The sequence below is a fragment of the Olea europaea genome, unplaced genomic scaffold (genome assembly GCF_002742605.1).
Source record: "Olea europaea var. sylvestris unplaced genomic scaffold, O_europaea_v1 scaffold971, whole genome shotgun sequence".
Classification (NCBI taxonomy): Eukaryota; Viridiplantae; Streptophyta; class Magnoliopsida; order Lamiales; family Oleaceae; genus Olea; species Olea europaea.
In genome coordinates, this window is record NW_019268212.1 from 156,290 (window position 1) to 163,491 (window position 7,202).

The following is a 7,202-nucleotide window of genomic DNA, read 5'->3' on the forward strand; positions in this document are numbered from 1 at the left end:
CCAATTTATACTCGTATTTAGGATTTGTAGACATGGTCGGACATTTCTTTGGCTTGTAGAACTCAGCAAGGGTTCTTTATAGTAGATTTATCTGGTTGACGAAATCTACACATTGTTGACAGCAAGCCAACGCAGGCCATTCAGTTATATCCTTCACAGGTGGTAGCCTTACAACTTCTCTCAGGTTTTCACTGCCTAGAGTTGCATCAATGTTTTCTTAGTTGTACCATCTTACTTTGTTGTAACGTTCTTTGGTTCCTTTTAAGGCAATAAAAAAAAAAAGAAAAAGAAAAAAAAAGCCTAATGCCTCTTCACAAAGAAGAGGATAGAGACACTAGTTTTCTCCCTATTATTCAAGCATAGAGAAATAATAACGTCCTATATAAACCTATTTCAGAGGGTATTAACTGCGTGTGGCTAATTACCCAATCTAATATTGTATCTGCATTGAATGTCCCCTTTAAAGAAAATTACTTTGGTACTAATGGAAGTAGACGAAAGTAAACCCATATTTATTGCTTAAAAATTTAAATTTATAATATAAGTTATTTATATTATTAAGTGTTTTATTAACAGAACACTTATGATGCACATGCAACACATGTGATGTATTTAATTATATAATCGAATGTTAAAATCTTGGTGAATTTATATTTATATGAAATTATTTAACTTCGGAGAATATTATTTACTTTCAAGTGAATTTTTTTTTAAGTAATTCTTTTGACTTATGAATTACTTATTAGCAATTTTTTTACCATGATTGGAATTCTTCATACAAATTAAATTTCTACATATACATAAATATATATATACACACACACGCGTATGAATATATGTGTTTCAATTCAATTAATGATTTCTATATTTTTCATGAAATATTTGAATTAATAATATGGTCTAAACCTATTCATAGAGGATATTATTTTAATCGCGTTGACTAAAGGGAGATTAGAACCAATGGCATACATACACCTTGGCAAAAGTTAGCCCATATTTAATTCTTAGAAGCATAAAATTAAGTTGAATTTTCATTATAAGTTGCTTTTTTTTTTTTAACCAAGTTTGTGAATAAAATATTCATGACGCACATGCAACATACGTGGGGCAACTTTCGTCATGTATTCCTCTAAATAAATTTTTACGTAGCTGCAACTAATTACTTATAAACAATTTTTTAACCCCATGAGTGAATTTTGTACAAAATACTGTTAGGATTTTTAAATTTATTAATATATGAAACTTATGTGAGTATACACATTTTAATTCAACTAATTTTACTCCCTATTGTTCATGAAATGGTGAATTTAATATATGTTTTAAGCCGTTACATAAATATTATTATTCCATACCTTAGACTATAGGAGTATAACCCCCTATATCATGTTATTTTGGGTGTTAATAACAGCAAACATTGAGTAGCATTAAATTGATCCTTATGCAACAGGGCTTAACGATTCCGTCAAGTACTCTACATATTTAGGAATGGAAACTTCGCCATCTTCCCATGTGTACTTGTTTTTTTTTTTTTTTTTTTTTTTTTTTTTTTTTTTCAAGTACTCAACATATTTAGGAATGGAAACTTCGCCATCTTCCCATGTGTACTTGTTTTTTTGGGTTAGTAGATATTGTTTGACAGTTCTATGGTTTACAGACTCAGTGACGGATCCATAGAGCAGGTTCATATGGCTGAAATCTACATAGTGCTGATGGCAAGCCATTTATTTATATACTTCCCAGGTGGTAACCTTGCAGCTTCTCTCAAGTTCCCACTGCCTAAAGTTGCATTTTAAGCTACTTATATTGTCTACTTTTTTTAACAAAACATGTTCTTGCATGTACAACCCAAATGATTTATTTTATATTTTATAACTAATAGTATGATTGAATTTTTCATTCTAGGCAAATTTATGTTTAGTTTCTTTACATCATATAAGAAACTTTTTACTTATAATTAATTTTCTTTTTTCTTATAAATAAATTTTTCCTGATGAATGACTTTTACCTTATAGGTAAATTTTTAAACAATGAATGAATTTTTTTCATAAAAGTAAATTTTTACGTATATATAAATTTATTTTTATATAAACTTGTTTACATATGGATATAGGTGTTTTAAAATGATTGATAAAATGATATTATAAAATTTTGATTACTTTAACGAATCATAAGGAGTTCAAATGAGCACACTCAATTTTTCCTAATTTAGATAAAGTGCAATGACTGATTCCTGAGCCTTACTAACATGAATATAGTGTTTTCCATATATAATGACAGGATTTTAAGAAGTCAATTCAATTAACAGAAGCAATTATAGAAGCCTCCAAAAGTAGTTATATTGTGCTGCAAGTTTGCTATAATTACCATCCATTGCTTATTTTTAGCTACTTAATAACAGATTAAGAAAATGGATCTGGTATGTTTGATTTTAGCTACTTAAATTCTTACCTGTGGTTTTCATTTATTGTATTTGAATGGGACCTCACGAAATCCACTGCAAAATAAATGCTGATAATAACATGTTGAATTTAAGACTCAAAGAAAAATATGATTTTATTTATGAAACAGATTTTACACATGTTTGGACACACTCACACTTATCTACTTTGATTATATGGAAACACTCCTCACAAAAATACTACACTGCCTCGCTATCACTCTCTTTCCCACTTTTTCTTCCTGCTTTCATGCATACCCACATTCAAACAAGGCACGCACACACACACACACACACATACACACTTCTACGGCGGTGGCAAACTCATCTACAATGGAGGTGGAGGATAAATCATACAACAATATTCTAGATCCTTCTTCTCTTGGTTGCAGTTGCATTCTCCATATTGTTCCCTGCCTACTTCAAGAATTGAATAAATATTGTGTCTAGAATTTTTCAGGTCACTTGAACGGAAGAATGGAGAAAGACCTAACATTCTAGAAATGTCGGTGCTACATCTTCAATTATCCCCTTAAGCAATGACATTTTTAATTTTCACTCTTTTCTTTCTTTTCTTTTTTATTTATAATTCCCAGTTGTACTCAAAACTCTTCAAAATTTGAAGTATTGAGTCCTTTTGTTGACAGGTTTGCAACTTGTTTTTCAGCATTAACATGTGTCATGTCTATCTCCCCTTTAAACACTTTTTCTCTGATGAAATGATAGTGCACTTCAAGATGTGGTGTCTTCTGCTTTTAACAGCGTGCATTGCATACCGTGAAAAATGCATTAACAACATGAATTGCATACTGTAAAAGGATGCAAGAATTTATGGCATGGCTTTATATGGCATGCACTTGTACGTAGTAAAAAGTAAATTTTGTTGTAGTGTTTCCATGAAGCAGCTTGCTATCCTAGTTGCACATGCAATGTGTAGTCGTGTTAGCGTCAAATAGATTAAGCTTCCTACTAGTTGTCGATACATGGTTGCATCCTCCAAGTTCTTGCCTTCATCTACACATAGCTTGGAGTTAATCTCGGTTGGTGTTGATATTGATTTGCAATCGATCATTCCAAACTTTTGTAAGAGATCTCTACCATATTTGTTTTGACCTAAGAATAATCCTTATTTTTCATTCTTTCCATCTCAAGTCCAGAAAATGATTTAGCTCTCCAAGCTCTTTCATTTAGAATCTTACTGATAGATTTTTTCTGGTTTGTTGGATTTCATTTTCATCATCTCTATTGATGATAAGATCATCCACATTTACTAGCACTATTGTTAGTATACCATTATGTGCTTTGACGAATAGACTCGTGTTTGCTGGTGCTACTGAATGTCCAATTTGAACTAAGATTTCAGCTATCTTATAGTACAATGCCCGTGGTGCCAACTTCAACCCATAAAGAGCTTTCTTTAGCTTGCAAACATATCCTAGCTTTCTTTTATTCTCGAAAACCTTTAGTTGCTCCATTTATAATGTCGATCAAGTTCTCCATGGAGAAATCATTGATTTACTTACTGCAAAAGCTATAAGTACTCATGTTGTAGTAATCTTTGCCACTGGACTAAACGTCTCATCATAGACCAAACCATATTGTTGGGAAAATCAATGAGTTACTAGTTGTGCTTTGTATCTTTCAATTGATCCATTTGATCATTTCTTTTCATTGAATACCCACTTGCAAGATATAGGCTTTACTCCATTAGGCCTTGGCATCAAATCCCAAGTCTCATTTTCCCTTAGAGCCATGAACTCTTCTTTCATTGCTTTTCTCCACTCCTTGTGTTGGATTGCTTCTTCAAAGGTCTCTGGCTCTTTGGCACTATCATCTTCTTCTACTACTATGTTAGCATACTTATGATTTTATTTTCTCTATCTAGTTGGTTTTCTCAACTGTGGATGTGGGTTTGTCAGCACCTCAACCTCTTCTTGTCGACTTGGCCATATATCCTCTGGTGTTGTCTAATTTACACCCATCTGCCAAGGACTTTGTATTGCGCCAGTAGACTCTTTCTCTCATCACTTAATTATTGTGCATCCTTTGTTTCCTCGGGACTTCATTGTGCTTTTGTGATCTTCACTTGTAATTTGTTATATATTTCCTTTGAATCTAGTAACTCTACTCTCTATGATGTCCACCATGAAGATATTTAGTCAAACACTACATTCCTTAATATGTAATAACGATCAGTTATGGGTCGCAGCATCTCCATCCTTTTCTTTGATTGTCATATCCCATAAATATACACCGGATTTCCTTTTTATCAAACTTACTCCTTAAGGGATCAGGGACAAACACATAACAAATGCATCCAAAAACACGAAAGTAACTTACTGCTGGCTTCATTTGCTATAGTTTCTCATGTGGTGAGGTGAACCCCAGCTTTGGTTGTGGTAGCCTAATGATCACATGTACTACTATCCTCATACACTCAACCCAAAACCTTTATGGCACATTCTTTACGTGTAGCATACTTTGACATGTTTCTACAAGGTGTCGATTATTTCTTTCTACTAAACCATTTTTGCTATGGCTTGTTTGGACATATTAATTGATGATGTGTCTTATGTTCTCTTAAGAACTGGAAGAATTATACTGATGTATACTCTCCTCCGTTATCCATGCTAGGCATCGAATCTTATTTTCAACATCTCCTTCTATTTTATCTATATAGTCCTTCAACTTTATAAATGTCTCAGATTTTTCTTTCATGAAAAAAACCAAATGTACCTTGAGAAGTTGTTAATAAATGTCACCATGTAGCGCATCCCTTAATTTGATGGTTGTTTGATAGATTCAAACACATCATAGTGTATTATCTCTAGTGGTTTGTTTGCTTTATAACTTGATTCCTGATAAGACAGCTGATGTGCTTTACTGTATTGACAACCAGCACATATCATGTCATCTCTAATCTCGAGTTTAGGGAGACCTTTGAGCACGACTTCTTCATCATATCTTCATCTTGTGATAACTCGCATGTCCTAGTCTTGCATACCATAAATCTACTATCTCGTTCTTTCGAGCCTTATCTACGTATGTAGATTTTGTTGACATTACATAGATGGGCTCTAACTTATGTCCCTCTAGTATTCTTGTACCTAAAATTGTGATATTTCGATACACCTTAACATCTTTTCGGTCTAAATAGAACATAATTGTTTGATGACGTTAACTTCGCCACTAATAGGAGATTTTTCTTCGTATTTGCACGTAATAGATGTCTTGTAATTGTACCTAACTAGGACTAAAATGAGGCGTTCTAACTGTCTTACCAATGTAAGCTAGAATTGTTGGCAGTTACTACCATTTGGCTTCCTGTGTACTCCATTGTATTTAGTAGCTTTTTTTCATCACCTATTGGTACATCCAGAGTCGACAATCCATTCATTTTCAGTTTATTGTCGAGGGAGCATCACCACTAGTGTTGATTCTTCCTTGAAGCATTGACTACATTTCTCTCCCTAAGCTTGTTCTACAAGCAATGCCACAGCATCCCACTCTTCCTCACTATTATATTTTTCTCGTTCAATGGATGCTGCCATATTACTTTCTTCTGGTCTTTTCTTGAATCGACAGTCTTTGGAATAATAGCCTTCTTTTCCACAAACAAAACATGAGCTAATATTTTGTTGAAATCTCTTGGACGACTTGCCTCTTTTATCGCTATTTTGTTGAGCTCCCCTTGTTTGATAGCTTCCTTCACATTTATTTTCTTTATTATTTTGTTGATGAAATTCACCTATTCTTTTATAGCTAAATAGTGCTACTTCATCTTCTTCCTTTATCGAGACCCCTGACATTTGCTTGGTCCATGCTTCTTGATCGACAAGCAAATTCTCAAGATTGAACAATGAAGGTTGCTCTTGCCGACCTTATATTGCAGAAATAAAACCTCTGTATTCAGGTCTTAATCTATGTATAATTATTCTTCACATTCTGGACTTCGAAAATCTTACTTAAAGAATCTAATTCTGAAATTTCGTGACAAAAATATTTGACTTTGTTGAAATATTGACTTACCATTAATTCACCTTGAGCAATCGAGAGAAGCTCATTTACCAAAAGCTATAGTCTCCAGAAGCTACACTCTCAGTTCATTTTTCTTCAAGAATGGTGAAACCAAATTGTCCCATGCTTCTTTTGGTGTAGCCTTGTCTCTTATCTGCTCCAACTATTCTTTCTCAATTGTTATCTTTATAATGAATAAAGTCTTACCCGCTTTGCTTCTCCACTTCTTCGGAGCGGTAGCTTCCTCTGGTGGTGTCACATCACTTCCACCAACAGCCTCCCACAAGTCTTGCCCAGATATGACTCCATGCAAGTATGTCATGTGGTGTAGTTGTGATTATTGAGCTTCTTTATTTTGCCTATCACTTGTAGGTTGCTCATCGTGATTTGATCTACCCCCTCATAATCAAGCAAACTTTACGAAAGTTTGATATTCTCCTTTTGTGCATGAACTCAAGAAGCTCAAAGAAAAATATTAACCGCCTTGCTCTCATCCCAAATTGTTGAATTTAAGACCCAAATAAAAATATTATTTTACTTTTGAAATAGATTTTACACATTTTTGGACAAATTCGCTCTTATCTAATTTAATTATATGGAAACACTCCTCACCAAAACACTACACTACCTCACTGTCTCTCTCCCTCCCTCTTTTTCTTCTTGCTCTCATGCATACATACATTCAGACAACACACACATAGATAACCACTTCTGCAGTTGTGAAAATTTTTTAGTTGCGGCATTGAAT